General features: G+C 38.3%; 1 protein-coding gene and 1 non-coding gene across 2 annotated transcripts in view; one reads left to right on the top strand and one right to left on the bottom strand.

Annotated features, from left to right (window-relative positions):
• The window catches only part of GPR137C (G protein-coupled receptor 137C), a 105,262-nt gene that overhangs the window by 6,323 nt on the left and 78,190 nt on the right, over window positions 1–20,749 (top strand). The gene's annotated exons all lie outside the window — the stretch shown is intronic.
• Window positions 15,907–16,012, bottom strand: LOC126002121 (U6 spliceosomal RNA). The gene has a single exon (XR_007492897.1). It is a non-coding gene; the product is annotated as a U6 spliceosomal RNA (small nuclear RNA).

Raw genomic sequence — 20,749 nt, 5'->3', positions numbered from 1 at the left:
GAATGTGGATTCAAGTGATAGAACATGTGCATGCCATGGATTCAATCCCTGGCACCAGCTGACTCCTAAGGAGGCTGCCATAGTGGTCTCTAAGCAATGCAGATAACAAAAAAGCTAACAAAAGCTACAAAAAAAAAAAAAATGGATAGAATTGGAGACAGTACTGTGGGTAGGGTGCTTGCCTGCTGGGGTTGACCCAGGTTTGATTCCCAGCATCATATGGTTTCCTGAGTCTTCCAGGAGTGATTCCTCAGTGCAGAGCCAGCAGTAACCCCTGAGTGGCCCCAAAACATCAAGGAGATATAAAAAGACCAAAATTAGCAGAAGGAAGGAATTGAAGATAAGGACAGAAATAGGGCCTGGAGGAATAAAACAGTGACTAAGAGTGGTTAAATTCTTAACTTGGTAACATATCAGGAGCGCAAATCTTTGGTGTCCTGTATGCAACATGGTGCATTCTTTGTTTTGGGTTATTTTGTTTGATTGGTTGTATTTGGTATGGTTTAACATACCAGACCTCAGTGGCACTCAGGGTTTACTCATGACTCTGCACTTAGAAATTATTCCTGGCAGGCTCAGAGGACCATATGGGATGCCAGGATCAAACACAGGTCAGCCATGTGCAAGGTAAGTGCCCTATCCATTGTGCTATTGCTCTGGCCCTCACGAAGTACATTCTTAACAACTCTACTGTCTACTCCCAGACACAGGAACTTTCTACTGCACTGCAGCCAGGTTTTTGTAGTAAACACAGAGAACAGAAAGTGCCTCCCAATGAGCACAATACCAACACATTAGGGAGCACAACAAGCATAACTTATGTGCCTCAACTAAGAATGAACTCCCTAGAGAGTATATGCAAGCACCACAACTAAAAAACTGTAGCGGTTGGTGAGCACTATGACCTAGTGTCCAAGCACTGCAGCTTGAGGTGTGAACCATGGCAAGTACCAAGTATGTGCAATTGATTGTCATCACAGTACCTATAAGAAGTATAATGGAGGGGCTGGAGAGATAGCACAGTGGTAGGGCATTTGCCTCGAAAGTGACCGACCTATGACCAAGGGTGGTTCAAATCCCAGTATACCATATGGTCCCCATGCCAGGAGCAGTTTCTAAGCACAGAGCCAGGTGTAACAACTGAACACCGCCGTGTGGCCAAAAAAAAAAAAAAAAGTAGAATGGAAAGAGGAAAAATCCACAAACATGACTAAGAAGAAAAGTAAAATACAATATGAAAGTGACATAACAGATGCCACAGAAATAAGGATGGCATATGGGTGGTTGAGATTCCCAGCATTTCATGATACCCTGACCACCAAACCAAGCAATACTGCATGTTTAGACTAGAGCACCTGTCAGGCCAAGTATTACTAGGAATGTCCTCTGAATCCTTCAAGCACCACTGGAGAGTCCTCTCCCCACCTTAAATGAATAATTATGATTGACTGTGAACAATATATACCAAGAAACTAGATAACCTAGAAGACATATTACTTCATTCCTTTAAACTTAGATTCTGTACTTGAATTCCTATAAGCATACAACTTAGAGTTAATGATGAAGTAATAGAAATGATTAATTTATAGAAAATGAACAAATACCTCACTTGTGGAGGTTGAATTAATAAAAACCCTCCCAATGAAGTAAAGTCCAGATCATTGTGGTTCCCTGGATAATTCTATAAAAATAATGTTTGCATAGGAATATATGTGTGTATATATATAATCTGAATCACACTACGTGAGATACTTGAGATTAGTAGGGACGTAGAAATCTAGTGCCAGTATCAACTTAGGATCTTGAACAGGATTATCATATGCTCTGCCATTTGAATACCCACTACTACCACACACACCAATCAGTCTATCATAATACAAAAAAGATTTAATACTAATCTGTCTCAAAAATCTCATAAAAAGTTGAAGAGAAGGAACACTTACAAACCCATTATATGAATCAGTATACTAAATTCAGATAAAGGCACCACATGAAAAGAAAACTATAGGCCAAGGTTCCTGATGATTGTAAAACTCCTGATTATTAGTAGACTGAATCCGACTACACATTAAAATAATCATTTGCGGGGCCGGGCGGTGGCGCTAAAGGTAAGGTGCGCCTGCCTTGCCTGCGGTAGCCTTGGACGGACCGCGGTTCGATCCCCCGGTGTCCCATATGGTCCCCCAAGCCAGGAGCAACTTCTGAGCGCATAGCCAGGAGTAACCCCTGAGCGTTACCGGGTGTGGCCCAAAAACCAAAAAAAAAAGTAATCATTTGCCACACTTTATCCCTGAGTTATAGGGATGGTTCAGCATAAAATTATGTAACATAACAGTAACAAAGGAAAAAATTTTATAATCTTCTCAACATGTATAAAGAGGGTTGACTAAATTAACACCTATTATGACAACTCTCAACAGGACAGAAGGAAATTACCATAATGTAATAAAAACCAAATATATAAGGCTAAAGCTAACATTATTGTCATGTCTTGGCGATTTTCTGGTTTATCTTTTTTTTGTGTGTGTGGTTTTTGGGTCACACCTGGCAGTGCTCAGGGGTTATTTCTGCCTCCAGGCTCAGAAATTGCTCCTGGCAGGCACAGGGGACCATATGGGGCACCGGGATTCGAACCGATGACCTCCTGCATGAAAGGCAAATGCCTTACCTCCATGCTATCTCCAGCCCCCTGGTTTATCTTTTGATTGCTTCTTTGATGTAATAATTTCTTAAGTGTGGGTTTACTTTTACACATTTGTAAATATTCCCATTTTATTTCTGTGATCTCTAATTCAGTTGTATGCATAAAGGATATTTGCTATGATTCTAGTTATCTTAAATTTAATTTTAAATTATTAAGACTGAGTGAAAGGGCATCTTATTAAAGTGAAGAAAATATTTGCTAATATATTGTTAAGGGATTACTTTCCAAAATTTATAAGTTCTATAGTTTAATAGAAAAAAGAACCTAATCGATTAAATAATGAAAAGAAACTTCAATTAGACATTTCTACAAATAAGACATACAAATACAAATTACCTAGGGTTTGAGAGGAAGTCCTAAATTGCCAATCATCAGGGAAATGCAAATCAAAACCACAATGAGACAATATGTCACCTATCATTACAGCTATTATAAAGATAAAATAACAAGACCATGTTGGTTAAGGAAATGAAGAAAAAGGAACCCTGCATACTTTCAGAATGTAAGTAGTGTAATTGGGGTCCTCCTCCATTTAATCTTCATCACTCACGATGGTCCTCCATCTTGATCCCTGAATATGAAGACAGAAATAATCCCTGAGCACTACACAAAGAAATTAAGGTAGAATAGTGTAGTTTCTTTTTGTTTGTTTGTTTTGGGTTTTTGTTTGGTTTGGTTTTTTGTTGTTGTGGTTTTTTTTTTTTTTTTTTTTGGTTTTTCGAGCCACACCCATTTGATGCTCAGGGGTTACTCCTGACTAAGCGCTCAGAAATTGCCCCTGGCTTGGGGGGACCATATGGGACACCGGGGGATTGAACCGTGGTCCTTCCTTGGCTAGCGCTTGCAAGGCAGACACCTCACCCGCCCCTTGTTTTGTTTTTTTGTTTGTTTTGGTTTTGGACCAGACCCAGTGACACTCAGGGGTTACTCCTGGCCATTCGCTCAGAAATCACTCCTGGCTTGGGGACCCTATGGGATGCCGGGGGATCAAATGGTGATTCATCCTAGAACAGCCGCGTGCAAAGCAAACACTCTACCACCCAGGGACACTGAAAGTAGGGAACCAAAACGCAGGAGAGATGGAGGGGGGAGAGAACTGGGAGGAGGAGTCTTGTAACTCTGGGGCCAGACTGCACTATTTCATGAAAAGGGAAAGAGAGAGAAGGCAGAGCAAGGTGCATCTGGCTGATGCTGCTTATGCTACATATTAGTCCAGACCTGGTTGGGGGCCTGGACACAGCCCCCTGCCCACAGGCTCTCTCCCTGGTACTTTCCTAGCCCCCCTGTCAACATCCAGGTTTCTCCTTTTATACTGATCAGTTGACCATTACAGGGATCATGTCCCAGTCCATTGGCCATTATAGGGGGGCATCATTAACCCTTAAAGATGCATTAATAGTAATCCCCTTAGATCATTAACAGGAGTTACTAAGAAAACTAGAACTCCTGGGTCTGGAGCAATAAGGCATTTGCATTGCACATGGGACCCAGATTCAGTTCCCGGTATCCCATATGGTTCCCCAAGCCTGCCAAGAGTAATTTCTGAGTGCAGAGAAAGGAGTAACCCCTGAGTGCCACTGGATGTAGCCCAAAAACCTAAAAAAGAAAAGAAAAGAAAATTAGAACTGCTATATGATTCAGCATTCCCAATACTTTTAAGTAGTTAGCCAGGGCTATGTGATGCTTAGGATCTTATTATTCCTTTCTTATTTTAAATTTTTGTTGTAGTTAGACAACATGATTACAATAATATTAAAATTTGTGGTTTTTATGTACTGTTATTATACCTTCACCACCAAAGTGCCCAAGACCCCCCACCATTGTCCTTGTGTAATTTCTAGTATTCCTTTTCTTTCACCACACTACTTGACAATTTCAGTTTCCTGCAGAGTATCTTGTAGAATTAAGCTCCCTCATGTTCATTTCAATACTATTCACAATAGACAAGATATAGAAAGAGTTTAAATATCTATTATAGCTGAATGAGTAAAAAGGATGGAGTAATCATTCAAAATGATACTATTTATCCTTAAATTATGTTGTATGCTCAGTGGTGGGCTGAGCAGATAAGTCATTTGCCTTGCACACAGCCAACATGAGTTCCATCTCTGATATTCCATATGGTCTGAGCTTGCTCGAGTGATCCTCGAGTGTAGAGCCAGATATAAGCTCTAAACAATGCCGTGTGACCTAAAATCAAAACAAAAATCATGCATTATGTGACAACATGTATGAACCTTGAGGATATAATGGGAGAAAAAAAATTTTCTTTGACCCTATTGAGGTTCCGGGTGGGTCAAAAATGTTTAACAGAAAAAAAAAAAATACCAATTTTATTGAACATGTATTTGGGTGCCATCACAAAGAAATGAGTACTTATGGACCTGAGCAGGAAACTTAGATATCTCTAGCCAAATAACAATAAAATTCATAAAGAATTTTAAAAAGGAGGTATTTGGCCTAGAAGTATCCAATTAGAGCTAAGAAGTGCTTATCTTCCTTAACACAGAAGATTAACAGATTCCATTGGTGCCCAGTAAAAGGAAAAATTGTTTTCTGACTAAGCAGAAAGGGAAAGCTAATTTTTTTTTACTTAATTTCCTTATCTTAAAATATTTTTTATTTTGGAAAGGCATATTTTGTTGTAAAATCTGACTGCTTTTTGGGTGCTAAATAAGACATTCCTAAATGAAATAGACTAGTACAAAAAGGAATGTCTTGTAGTATTCTACCTATATGAGATATCTGAAATTCATAAAATCAAAGAATAGAATAGTGGTTGCCTGGCTAAAAGAAGTATGGAGTTACTAACTAGCCAAATTCATGTTAACTAAGATTATTAAACTCAAGTTCTTCTTTTTAACATTGTCTCTATATTTAACATTAATGTGCAACACACTTAAAATTTGTAAAACCCTGAGCAACACAGGGTTTGACCCAAAATAACCAAAAAAATGTATGTCCTGAATTTTACATTCTAGCATAAGGAAAGTGTGTAATATTCCATTTAAAAGTTAACTTGGTTACATGCTATTTACAAGTCACTCCTAATGCAAGGACCAAAAGAAGAGATTAAAAAGCATTTTAAAGTTTAAAAATTAGGCAGTTGCCATGTTCAAACCAGCCCCATAGACTCATTCTTTTCTTGAATGAGATGTAAATTGAGCCATGAGAGATCATGGGTATACCAGTTTGTGCAACAAAAAGCTGGTCATCTTGGGAGGAGAGGACAAGCAAAGACCCTACCCTGCTGAACCTATGCCTGCTGCTTCCATCACCCACAATCACCATTTTGCTCATGGCTCTACCTCATCACTGACCCTCTATGCTTCACTTTGGGTACACCACTCTGACTAAACCAGGTGTGCCAGTTCTGGGGCTGATATCACCAGGCTTCTTGGAGTACAGGAGATCTCCCCCGTCTCTTCCTTCTTCTGGGAAGCCTGGCAGTTGTAACCAGGCTAGCTCCATAGACTCACTCTCTTCTCTAATAATATATAAACCGAGCCATGAAAGATTCTGGGTTACACCATCCCACACAACAGAAAGCTGGCAATCTTTGAAGAAGAGGGCAGCCAAAGTCTGGCACTTCTGAAGCCACCCTTGCTGCCACCTTTGCCCACAATCGCCATTTAGGCAATGGCCTCGTTTCATCACTGACCCTCTATTATTCACTTCAGGGACACTAATCTGTTTCAGATTTTTGCACTGATATCACCAAGCCTTTTAAGAGCACAAGTAGGCAAGTTCCCCCTGTATCTTCCTTCCAGGAGCCCTGGCAGCTGGATATACACCCCTATAATTTGTAGTATCAATATTTTTGTGAATCTCTGGACAACTCCAGTTGTTTAAGGCTGTTATTCCTATATAGGAGCACACCAATTTAACAGAATAGACAGCTAACAAGAGCTTACTAAAACTTCTGCCATTGTATAAGTGAATTCATTGCAGATAGAATAATTTTCACAAGTGTGTTTGCTACTGTACTTTTTTTTTAACTTTTTATCTTCTTTATATTTTTCTTTTTTTTTAAATAACTTTGCTTTCACTTATCTGGAGACAATGTATTATGACCAAAAATGTCAACTGTGCGATGCATTTTCTTTAAATAAAATGTTTAATTAAAAAAATTTAAAAATCATGTTACACTAACCAAAAGAAAACAAACATTATTAAAAACTTCAAAGAGAATCTAATCAACCTATTCTATTGGAAATTGCAACAACATATTATCATTGAACAATATAAACCACTGATAAATTAAGAAGACAAAAACAGTAAAGAAGTTACAAGAATGGTCATTCATTGAATACTGTTTCCAGAAAGGTACACTTTATTTTTATTAACAATTTGGTTTATTTTTATCTTTGATCACCTATTACATCAAGAACAGTATTTCTCTAATTAGAGGTAATGAGACAATAATTAAGACCCATCTCAGTGCCAGAGCAATAGCATAGTGGTAGGGCATTTGCCTTCCATTCAGCTGACCTGGGATGGACTCAGTTCACTCCCCTGCATCCCGTATGTTCTCCCAAGCCTGCCAAGGAGCGATTTCTGTGCATAGAGCCAGGAGTAACCCTCGAGAAACACCAGGTATGGCCCAAAAACCAAAAGAAAAGATCCATCTCAACCACTAAATCAGTAATGTGAACTTGGGCAAGTTCTTATATTTCCCTATTTTTAAGACCCATTTTAAAAAATGGATGATACCAGATAGAAAAGGAAGAAGTCAAGCTCTCTCTCTTTGCAGATGACGTGATACTATGCTTAGAAAATACTAATGACACTACAAAAATATTTCTAGAAGCCATATATAGTTTATATAGTAAAGTGGCAGTCAGCAAAATTAATACACAAAAATTCATAGCTTTTTTATATGCAAATAATGAAAGAAAATAAGAAATATGAAAACTAGTCCCATTCACAATTGTGCTTCAGAAAGTCAAGTAACTTGGAATCAATTAAAGAAGTGAAAGACCTTTACAAAGAAAACTACAAAACACTGCTTCAGTAGTACGGCGGGTAGGACATTTGCCTTGCATGCAGATGACCTGCACTCAATCCTGAGCATCCCATATGATTTCCCACCCCCAAGCCTTCCAGGAGTGATTTCTAATCAGAGCCTGAGTGCTGCTGATTGTGGCAAAAAAATAATAAAATTAGAGAACAAAAGAAATGGGAACATATCCACTGCTCACAGATGGGAGCATTAACATCATTAATATGGCAATACTTCCTAAAGCACTGTACATATTTAATGCAATTTCTATAAGAATACTCATGATTTTTCTTCAGGAAATAGATCAAATATTCCTGAAATTCATATGGAACAGTAAACCTCCAGGAATAACAAAAGCAATCCTTGGGAAAAAAAGGGAGGCATCACTTTCCCAATTGCAACCTATACTATAAAGCAGTAATAATTAAAGCATTTTGGTAATGGAATAAAGACTTTCAGATCAATGAAATAGACTTAAATTGAGATTTAAGTCTGAGATTGAAATAAAGACATGTATATGAGCAATTAATCTTTGATTAAGGGACAGTAATTACTAACTAGAGAAAGGAAAGCCTCTTCAAGAAGTGCTGTTGGGAAAATTGGTCAGCTGCAAAACTTGGGTCTATCTTTTTTTTTTATTTAATTTATTTTTTTTATTTTTATTTTGGTCATAATGGGTTACATATCTTTCACAGTAGTATTTTAGGTACATATTAACACTGAATCAGGGGAATACCTATCACCAAATTTGTCCTCCCCCCACCCCCCTTCCCTTCCTGCAGACTTGGGTCTACCTTTTTTTTTTATTGTGACCAAAGTGCATTACAAATCTTTTACTGCATCATTTATGGTACATAGTGACAATGAATGAAGGGCATTCCCACCACCAGTGCTGTCCTCCCTCCGCCCCTGTTCCCAGTATGCATCCCATATCTCTCTCCTCTACCCCCCCCAGAATGCTAGTGCAACTGGTCTCCACTTTACAGCTTGTTGTAGATTGAGCATCTATTCCACCATCATTGGAAATAAAAAGGATAAGAAAAAATGGAGAAAAAAATTTGGTGACAACTATTAAAAAAAAGAAAAGAAAAATGGAAGAAAAAAAGAAAAAAATGGACCTGGCAAATAAAAATAAAAATAAATCTCTAAATAATAACCACAAGAGTGAAAAAGAAAGATAAAAGTGGAAGAAAAAAAGAGAAGGGAAATAAAAACAAAACAAGAAAAAGTATGGGTGCTGGAGTGGAAGGGTTTGGCGTTCCCCACTTTTTTTTTTTTTTTTTTTTTTTGCATAGGCACAGTAAGCATTGGGGAAGAAAGGGAATTTCTGTGGCCTAAGAGATTCAGGGTTTCTCCATTCTTGAAGCATACCATCATGGGATCAACCCCTGGCTCCATATATACTCATTACCCCATCCCAAAGGCTTTTTTGTGATGCCAGGAAAGTTTCCTCTTGGTTGTGTCTGAGAAAATCAAGCCACTGTAGCTAGTGATCTTGGTATTTGCGCGGGTTATAGGTCAGGGTCTAGGATAGAGTCTCTAGGTTCTAGAGGTTCCTATCCATCGTTGTTATTGTGTTCAGTCTTCTGTAACACTTGCTCCCTGTTTTTGTTCAGTCCCTAAGCCGAAGCCTAGGATATTATGGATCCAAAGGTTCTGCTTAGTCTCTGTTGTCCAAGTTGGACTTCTGCAATAAGACATCTTGTTGTTGTTGTTGTTGTTTTTTATGTATCCTGGGCTACAGCCTAGGGTAGGGTTTTTCTTATTAGTCCCAAGGTAGGTTCTGTTTAGTCACGGTTGTCAAAGTCAGTTTTCTGTTGTTGGTGCTCTTATTTTTCACAGACAATATCTCTTGTGATTTCCATTTAGTGTTAGGTGATGTGATAGGACAGCCTGGTCTTTGGTCAAGTTTCTATCTTTAATGACATGCAGAAAAGTCAAAATAAAATAGATTAAAGACCTTGATATCGATGACATGAAACCAAAAGTTACATACAGAAAAATATAGGCAGAATTCTCCATGACATTGAAAGCATTTTCAAGGATTAAATACCAAGCAAGTGGAAGCAAAGATAAACAAATGGGACTACTAAGAAGCTTCTGCATCTCAAAAGAAATGGTGACTAGTAAACAGTGACTACCCATGGAATGGGAAAAATTAGTCACCAAATACCTATCTTGTTAATATTTATAATACCTAAGATATATCAGGCATTGGTAGAGCTTAACAAGAAAAAAAATCTAGGCCAAAAAGCATATGAAAAATGCTCTAAATCACTAATCATTAGGGAGATGCAAAACAACAATGAGATATTTCACATGACAGAGAGTGGCACACATCACAAAGAACAAGAACAACCAGTCTGGCGCAAATGCAAGGAAAAAGGGACTCTCATTCACTGCTTGTATAAATGTAGACTGGTCCAGCCTTTTTGGAAAACAATATGGATGTTCCTCAATAAGCTAGAAATTGAGTTTCCATATAATCCAGCAATACCACTTCTAGGGATATATTTTAGGAAACCAAAATCACCAGGCAGAAAAGCTTTCTGCATTTTTGTGTTCATCATAGCACTATTTACAATAGCCAGAATTTGGAAACAACCCAATTGCCCAAACAGATGAATGGCTAATGAAATGGTAGAACATCTACACAATGAAATATAATGCAGGTGACAGAAAAAAATGAAGTCATGAAATGTACTTATATATGTATGGATATGGAGATTATTATGCTGAAGGAAATGCCAGAGATGGATAGGCATAAAATAATCTCACTCATTTGTGGGATAGAAAAAAAGATAATATATACTATGGTAATATCCAGAGACAATGAGATGAGGAATCGGAGGGCCAGTCCATGGTAGAAAGATTGACACAAAGTATGGTAAATAAATTAGGGTAGTGAACTGTCTGCTCTGTCAATGATAGTTGGAATTGATCACTCTAGACAAGAACTTATTATCAAAATGGGATAATGTGATATTCATGTTACCCTTTTATTAACAATAATGTAAGCCAGAGTGTCAAAAAAGAAAAGAGAGAAGTAAAATACATGGTGGGGACAGTGGGTGGGAGGGGAACTGGGGTCATTGATGATGGAAATGTGCACTGGTGAAGGTTGGTGTACATTCTATGACTGAAACTCAACCAAGAACAATTTTATAACCATGGTACTTAAATAAAAGTTATTATATTTAAAAAAAGAAAGAAGGAAGGAAGGAAGGAAGGAAGGAAGGAAGGAAGGAAGGAAGGAAGGAAGGAAGGAAGGAAGGAAGGAAGGAGGAAGGAAGGAAGGAAGGAGGGATGGATCTAACTCCATCCAAAAATGGGAAGAAGAGATTAACAGAAACTTCCTCAAAGAAGAAATACAGGTGGCCATAAGGCACATGAAAAAATATTCTATGTTAAGGAGATGCAAATCAAAACAATGAAATGTCTTCTCATACCACAGAGACTGCCAAACAGTGCAAAGAACCAAGAACAGCCAGTGCTGGCACACATGCGAAAAGAAAGGAACTCTCATTCACTGCTGGTGGGAATATAGACTGGTCCAGCCTTTTTGGAAATAAGATGGGCATTCCTCAAAAAAAAACTAGAAATTGGGGCTGGAGAGATAGCATGGAGGGAGGGTGTTTGCCTTGCAGGCAGAAGGACGGTGGTTCAAATCTTGGCATCCCATATAGATCTCAAACTTGCCAGTAGCGTTTTCTGAGCATTGAGCCAGGAGTAACCACTGAGTGTTGCCAGGTGTGACCCAAAAACAAAACAAAACAAAAAAAAAACCTAGAAATTGAGCTTCAGTATGACCCAGCAGAACTAGAAATATAGGAGCTCAAAAACAATGCAGAAAAGGCATCTGCACTCCTGTATGCATTACATCACTATTTACAGCCAGAATATGGAAACAATGCAAAGTTCCCTAGAACAAATGAGGATAAAGAGACAATGATACATCTACTCAATGGAATACTATGCAGCTTTTAGGAAAATTCGCTTATATAATGGTAATTATGGAGCGTATTATACATAATATAATGAGTCAGAGAGAAATAGCATAAAATGATCTCACTCATTTCTGGGATATCGAAAAAGAAAGATAGTATGGTAATATACAAAGACAATAGAAACAAGGGCCACGAGAACCACTCAGTGATAGGCAGCTTGTCACAAATAGAAGGGGAGTGCAGTTAGGGCTGAGAAGAAACCACCATGAAAATGATAGTCGAGGGGCCAGAGAGATAGCACAGCAGTAGGGCATTTGCCTTGTATACGGTCTACCCGGGACAGACACGGGTTCAATTTCTGGCATCCCATATGGTCCCCTGAGCCTGCCAGAAGTGATTTCTGAGCACAGAACCAGGAGTAACCCATTAGTGCCAATGGATGTGCCCGTAAACAAAAAATGCTAGTTGAAACGTGCTCTGAACAAGAACTGGGTGCAGATAAAATATAAAGTGTTATGCATGATACCCCTTTAATAACAATATTGTAAACTGCAGTGTCTTAAAAACAAAAGCAAGAATAAAAATGTCTGCTACAAAGGCAGAAGGGGAGCTCAAGGGAAGACAGGAGAGAAACTGAGGTCACTGATGTTGGGGAATGAGCACTGGCGAAGGTTGTTGATCAATGTATGACTGAAATACAATCGTGAACAACTTTGTTGTAACTATCATGGTGATTCAATTAAATAATTGATTTTAAAAATATTAAAAAAAATATTAAGAGTATATGTAAATTTTTTAAGAATTGGATAATGCCCACCTAATAAAATGTGTGAGAATTAAATATTAAAAAGAATGAAAAATGAAAATGTGTCATGACTATGAAATTGAAGTTCTTTAGTAAATTAAATGTAAAAATAAATTTTAAGAATATACTATATCTTTAAAATGTACTTTATTCAAAGAATGGAAAATCACTTTAACATTTAAAAAGCAATGTAATGCATGATACCCCTTCAGCAACAGTATTGCAAAGAATAGTGTTTAAAAGGGAAAAAAAAAGGAAAAAAGAGAGATAAGAAGAAAATGTTTGCCACAGGGGCAGCAGGGGAGGGGTTTTGGGGGAAGGCAGGAGGGAAACTGGGAACATTGGTGATGTGGTGGGAAATGTGCACCAGTGAAGGGTGATTCACACTGTATGACTGAAACTCAATCATGAACAACTTTTTAACTGAAAAAAAAAAAACTATTATAAACAACCTTATAAACCACTTTGTTTAAATAAAGTAATTTGGAGGAGACCAAGGCAATAGCACAGTGAGGAGGGCATTTATCTTGCACACAGTCCACCAGGAGCAATTTCTGATCTCAGAATCTGAGCACAGCCAGATGTGGCTCAAAAACAACATAATAAATCAATAAAATAACTTTTTAAATCTAAAATAAATAAAAATAAAAATCAATGTAACATGGTAAGTCACACCCTGCTTTTATCCAAAACAAAGGCATTCCCCCAACTTCCTCTTTCCTTTTCTCTTATCCTTTTGGTATGTAAAAGTCCACCTGGATCTCACTTGACTCTCCCGATGCCTGTTGAATTTGTAATCGTGAAATACACAAATTTTAGTTTGGCTTGATGCACAGAGAGACCACAAGGTGAGAAACCAACTGGCCTCCATGATTCTCTCCTGACTGGCTTGGTTTATTAATTCTTCACAGCTACCCTTCTTCAGACCCATCCACGTAGGGCTGGAAATGAATACGGCACATGGGTAATTCACAACTGGCATTGGAACAGTGAACTAAGGACCTGTGAAGGCCCCAACAATGGTGAATGACTTGACCCTCTGGTGAATAATCACCACGATGGCCTCCTCAAGTATGAAGTGCCCATCACTGGAACATCAGTGCACCTGGCCCCCTTCTGAACAGGTTCATGTTGCTCTGGTCTGGTTGCTCAGCTGTCCCACCACCCATGGTAGCAGAGGTCCCCTCAGGAAGGACAGAAGCAAGTAGTGAAGAGAGCTGAAGACTCCTGGTGGCATCTCAGATATCAACACCCACTGCCTTTCTTCTACCTTTCTTCTTATGTGAGGACTTCAGCACCCCAACCTGCAGCAGCTTATCAAGGTCACTGATAGGGTAGAAGCCAAAGAAAAAGCCTCATTTGAGGGGGACCAACAGCAGGGAGATGAGCAAGATCCCCCACCCAGATTTCATTCCAGGAATCAAAGGCCTTTCTGTCCCAGAAGACCTAAGCAGCCTACCACAGAAGAAAAAAGAGAAAATGGAGGATCCAAGCCCATCCGAAGCCCAACTGAAGAGAAGCTGCTTTCAGAACCTCCTTAATCTCTCAATTCTTTTTGCATTGGTAACTATATTGCTGGTTATACTGTGTGTTCTACCTGTATAGCTCTTAATGCTACTCTTTTGTCCTATGTCCCACTCCAAACAGATAATTATGTATCCAACTCTCATGGTTTAATTTTAGTTTGCACAGTTCTAGGGAATTGCATAGTGTTGTTAGATTGTTTAATGGTTCTCAGCTATCCAATTGGGATGTTTCCCAATTGCTGCAATGCTTGATTGTGTATATTAAGTAGCAACTTAGTCTCAAAATTATGTCTGATAAAATTTTCTAATGTCTTTGTCCACAGAAGTCAATGGAAAAACAACTTGGCTACTATAGTACAGTGCTCATTATGAGACTGTTTTTAGCAAACTTATTTTCTAACTAACTAACTAACTAACTAACTATATATATATCTGCAAAATGTTTTTATGATTTTGTTTAGAGAAGTTTATGGAAAAGGAACCTGGATGCTATAGACTCTTTACAGTGCTTGGTATATGAATGTTTAAGAATTTTTAAAGTATATCTGCAGAAAGAGTAATGTTTTTGTTCAGAGAAGTCTGAAAAAGTTTTGTGATATGGATTAGACAAGGATATTAAAAAAGTTGATTGTTTTGAGAATGCACAGTCTAATCTATGCAGATTAAGAACCACCCTGAGGATTTATTCTACATTTGGTGGCAATATAAAACTTATATAAGCCCTTCTCAAAAATGTTTGAACAGAAATGGTGAATTTGTTAGGTCACGCCCTGCTTTTACCCAAACCAAAGGCATTCATTCCCCCAACTTCCTCTTTCCTTTTCTCCTATCTTTTTGATTATAAAAGTATATCTGGATCTCACTCAACCCGACCCTTCCTCTGCCAGTTGAATTTGCACTGGTGAAATAAATAGGTTACAGTTAGGCTTGGCACACAGAGACCATAAGATGAGAAGCCAACCGGATTACATGATTCTCTCCTGACTAGCTTGGTTTATTAATTATTTGCTTCAGACCTGAACACCTGGGTCTGTAAATATGACATATGGATGATTTCACAATAGCTATATTCAGTGTACAAAAAAATATATTCTTAATACTGAAAATTTGGGAGGTATTTTTTGGGGATTATTTTTGTTTTGGTTTGATTTGATTTTGGTTTTGGGGCCTCACACAGCAGTACTCAGAAGTTACTTCTGGCTGTACTTGGGAACAAGATTGAACCCAGATCAGCCAAATACAAAGCAAATGCCCTACTCACTCTACCTTTGCTCTAGCCCCAATACTAGAAAGTTTTGACAAAATCTAACACTACTCGGGATTTTTAGAGAATCAATATTTATCAATCTAAAAAAGAGAGATTCGACAGTATAGTAACAAGCATATACAAAAACAGTTTGACATTTTTAGAAAGTGGAGGACATATCAGCAATGTTCAGAGCTTACTTCTGGTTCTGTGTTCAGACAATCATCACTCCTGGCAGGCTGAAGGGAATATATGGGTCCCAGGGATTGAACCATGATACACCACATGTAAAGCAATCACTCTTCCTGCTATACCTTCATCTTGGCCCCAACAGTCTTGACATTTTACTTAAAAATAGAAGATTTTTGGTCTCGGAACAGTAGCACACCAGTAGGGTGTTTGCCTTGCACATAACCCGGGATGACCCGGGTTAAATCTCTGGCCTCCCATATGGTCCCTCAAGCCTGCCAGGAACAATTTCTGAGTGCAGAGCCAGGGGTAGCCCCTGAACACAGTCGAGTGTCCCCCCCCCAAAAAAAAAAGATTTAAAAATTACTCCCTAGGAGGGAGATGGGGGACATTGGTAGTAGGAATGTTGCACTGATGAAGGGGGATCTTCTTTTCTATACAAACATGTTGTATTATGGTGCTTAAATAAATATATTTTTTCTGATATAAAAATATGGAACGCTTCATGAATTTGCATGTCATCCTTGCGCGGGGCCATGCTAATTTTCTCTGTATCGTTCCAATTTTGGTATATGTGCTGCCAAAGCGAGCACAAATATAGTATTTTTAAAAGAAAAAGGAAAAAATTACTCCCTTGTCTAGACATAGAATAATCACACTCATTTGTGGGATATAAAAAATATTGTATGGGACTAGAATGATACTACAAGTGGGTAGAGTGTTTGCCTTGCATGTGACCAATCTTGGTTCTATCTCTGGCGTCCCATATGATCCCCTGAGCCTACCAGGAGTAATTTCTGAACTCAAAGCCAGGAGTCACCCCAGAGTCTCACCAGGTGTAACCCAAAAACCAAAGAAAAAATTTTAATTTAAAATTTTTGAAAAATTGGGGCCAGAGAGATAGCACAGCAGTAGGGAATTTGCCTTGCAGGTAGCTGACCCAGAGGAAACTGGTTCAATTCCCGACATCCCATAAGGTCCTCCAGCCTGCCAGGAGCTATTTCTGAGAACAGAGCCTGTAGTGACCCCTGAGTACCCCTAGGTGTGGCCCAAAAACCAATCAATCAATAAATAAAGTTTAAAAAAATTTGAAAAAGATAGTATGGTATTAATATTCAGAACAATAGAGACAAGGGCCAGGAGGACTATTCTATGGTAGGAAGTTTAACACAGATAGCAAGAGAGTGCAATTAAGGTAGATAAGGGACCACTATAACAATAATAGTTGGAAATGATCACTCTGGACAAGAGCTGGGTGAAAGGAGATAAAGTGTTATGCATGATACTCCTTCAAGGAAGAGAGAGGAAAAATGTCTGCCACAGAGGCAGGTTGGCATGAGGGCAAAAAGATAACTGAGGACCTTGGTGGTAAGAAATATGCACTGGTGAAGGATGTTGGACATTGTATGACTGAAACTAAGTTATTAACTATTTTGTACTTTGGGTCATCTCATGGTGACCCAATTACTTTTTTAAATAAAATGAATGTCCACAGAATCATAAAAAAAATTACTCCCTAAGTCTAAAAAAGAGTCAAACTTCTGCCATTGTACTGAAGTCCTTAGCAATTGTAGTAAGTTAAAGGGGAGAGGGTTAACGAAAAACATGTTCATCTTCATGTATAGGAGATATGATTGCTTAGGGGAAAAAATCCTAATCTCTAAACACTACTAGAGCTAACAAGTGATTATTGAACAAGTTTGCAAGGTGTAATTCTAATTTATAAAAACAACTCATAGAACTCATTAACAAGAAGAACTAAAGGGCAAAATAAATAAGTAGATATGTCACAAAATATATCTATGCATGCTCGAGAAGCATATTTAGGTGATCGGGAAATGAAAATTACAACTATACAAATAAACTAGTAAAAATAGCACCGAAGATAGAGCATTTGCCTTGAATGCAGCCAACCCTGGTTGGATCCCTGACATCCCATTTGGTCCCCTGAACCTGCCAGGAGTGATTTTTGAGTGCAAAGCCAGGTGTAATTTCTTTCTTGATCACCACTGGGTGTTGCCCAAAAACAAGACAAAACAACAACAACAAAGTTGAGTAGAAAGACATAACTTTGAAAGAATGATCTTACCAAGTACTGATTAAAATGGAGATTAATGCACTGATGTTAAAATGTATAAGGTTTCAACAACTTTGGAAAACAATTTGTAGTTTCAAAAACCTAATTAAAATCTTTTCATAAACAGAACTATTCCTGTTAGATAGCAAAAGAAATAAAGCATATGTCCATGTGAAAACTTGCAAATTAGTATTTATAATAGTCTTATTCAGACTATCCCCAAACTGAAATTAACACAGCTTCTTCCAAAACAAATGGATAGGGCTGGAGCAGCAGTACCAAGAGTAAGGAAGGTTCTTGTTTTATAGACAACAGACCCAGGTTTGAATCCTAGCACACCATGTGGTCCCTTGAGTGCAGAGCTAGGAATAAGGCCTGAGTAACTGCTGAAGGTGGCCCCAGAACAAAAACAAAATATGGTTAAACAGTTATGGTGTATCTATATAAAAGGGATACCATTTATTGATTTAAAAAGAGGAGAAAAGAAAAAGTGACACACACCTTTTTTTTCTTTTAGTTAGTTATTTAGTTAGTTAGTTTTTGGTGTGGGGGCCATAGCAGCGGCACTCGGGTTACTCCTGGCCCTGCTCTCAGAAATTGCTCCTGGCAGGCTTGGGGGACCATATAGAATGCAAGGAATGTCCAAACAAAGCACACACCCTGCCATTGTGCTATCTCTCTGGCCCTATTTTTCTTTTTATTTCTTACCTTTTAAATTGGAGCTCCCACCTTTTTCATAGAACCTTGGGACACAGTTTATTTTGTTTTACCACATATTTTTGCATTTTTCTATAAAACTAAGAAGACAGGAAAAAAAGAAATGCTGGGGGCCAGGGGACAAGTGGTCTCAGATGTATTGGTGAGGGAAAAATAAGGACAGAATTAAATATCCAAGCCAAAGTCAATGATAATCGAATCAAGAGACCTAAAAAAATTTTTTTTGGCTTTTTGGGCCACACCCGGCATTGTTCAGGGGTTACTCCTGGCTGTCTGCTCAGAAATAGCTCCTGGCAGGCACAGGGGACCATATGGGACACCGGGATTCGAACCAACCACCTTTGGTCCTGGATCGGCTGCTTGCAAGGCAAATGCTGCTGTGCTATCTCTCCGGGCCCAAAAGACCTAAATTTTAACAATCTAAACTTAAAGGGGCCTGTTATACTGTCAGGCCAAGGGGCAAAGGGTGTTGGTATAGATGCACTCTAGGTTCATTGGTGGAGGGAAACTGTCACTGATTGTGAGAATTGCCTTGACTCATTGTATATTTGAAATACAACTATTAAGAACTCTGTAGATCACAATGGTTTCAATAAAATAAAATTTAAAAATAAACTAAAAAGAAGAGAAATGATGAGGCCAGAGCAGGCAGATATGCGGCTAACCCAGCATCATATATGGTCCCCTGAGTGCCAGGAGTAATTTCTGAGCTCAGAGTTGGAGAAACTCCTGAGAGCCACAAAGTGTAGCCAAAACAAGAAAATAAATTAGCTATTGCATAAAGAAATGAATGGATCTAAAAATTACCTTTAAGATGCAGAAGAGAAGCAAAGATGTACAACAGAGCAACAGAATGAAATTTAGTAGGTTTGAAAATTCTTGTATTGATTTTATGGGTTACATATATAGAGCATTGATCACCCAGAATTTATGCAATGAATAATTGAAATATATCTCAAATAAGTCAATAAACCCAAAACAGTACTGAACTGTAAATCATTTTCTCCAAAAGCAAAACATTGAGAATGCTAAATATAAACAATAGCCCTACCACTGTGGTAAAGTTACCTGGGTAAACTAATTAACTTCTATGCCTATTTCCTCAGTTGTAAAGTAGAGAATTGGGACTATGGATATGGTTCAAGTGGTAAAGCTTATGCCTTGTATGTGCAGTGCCTTGAGTTTGATCCTAAGTACTGCTGGAAATTGCCCCTACATATAACAAAAAAAACTTTACCTACTTTTTAGAATAACATGGAACTAAATTATTGTTCTAAATTAATCAAAAGTCTCTGGAATGGTACTTGACATGTAGTTATTAATATGAAATTTTAAACAAATTTTACAGATTTTTTCTCACTTAGACCATTGTTTTCATTCAAAATCAGAAAAAAAACTGGGTTAAAGGGATTTGAGTACACTGATTTTGTAAATGAATAGTATCGCTAAATATCCAAACCACAAATTTAATAACACCAAAAACAAGAGACCCAAACTTTAAAATATGCCTGTTCTTTAAGAAAAGATGAAGTCATGCAATTTGCTGCTATGTGAATGAATCTGGAGTCTGTCAGGCTGAGTGGTTAGTCAGAAGGAGAGAGGCAGAAACAGAATCTCTTTCGTGTGCAGAATATAATATAGTAGGGGAATATCAAATGCCTGAAGTCAATAGAAACTGAGCAAAGCCAACAGTAACAGTGAGAACTGTTTTACAATAGGAAGCTTGCCACTGGAGTCGGTGAGGGCAGGGGAGGAGGAATGGTATTAGGGAATAGATAGGTCAGGGAAGGTTACAATATGATATTCATGACAGGAAGTGGTCACTCTGAAGGAGGCAGAAAGTTGAAAGTTGGTGTAAAGTACCTGCATAGAGATAGGCTGGAAGAGAGCAGGAAGTTAGGGACATTGGTGGAGTGGTCACTGTTAAAGGAATTGGTATTGGAATATTTTATTACTGAAATTCAATCATGAATAACTTTCTAATTTTGAAATTCACAGTGATTCAAATTTTTAAAGAACCTGTCAAGGTGTCAGACTAGAGTTAGGGGATGGTTGGGAGAAAACCTGGGAGCTCTGATAGAAGGAAGAAGACACTACTGGTGGGATTGTTGCTGTAATGTTGTGTGTCTAAAGCCAAACTATGAATAAATTTGTAAATCAAAATTCTTTAATACAAATTTTTAAGTATTGGGGCCGGAGCGATAGCATAGCAATAGGGCATTTGCCTTGCACACGGCTGACCCGGGACAGACCTGAGTTTGATCCCTGGCATCCAATATGGTCCCCCCGAGCCTGCCAAAAGTGATTTCTGAGAACAGAGCCAGGAGTAACCCCTAAGTCAGGGGTCTTCAAACTATGGCCCATGGGCCACATATTGTATTTATTCCCATTTTGTTTCTTCACTTCTAAATAAGATATATGCATTGTGCATAGAAATGTGTTCATACTTTTTGTTTTTACTATAATCTGGCCCTCCAACAGTCTGAAGGACAGTGAACTGGCCCCCTGTTTAAAAAGTTTGAGGACCCCTGCCCTA

The sequence above is a fragment of the Suncus etruscus genome, chromosome 2 (genome assembly GCF_024139225.1).
Source record: "Suncus etruscus isolate mSunEtr1 chromosome 2, mSunEtr1.pri.cur, whole genome shotgun sequence".
NCBI lineage: Eukaryota > Metazoa > Chordata > Mammalia > Eulipotyphla > Soricidae > Suncus > Suncus etruscus.
The sequence above is the reverse complement of the archived record's forward strand: the minus strand, read 5'-3'. Positions and strand labels throughout refer to the sequence as shown.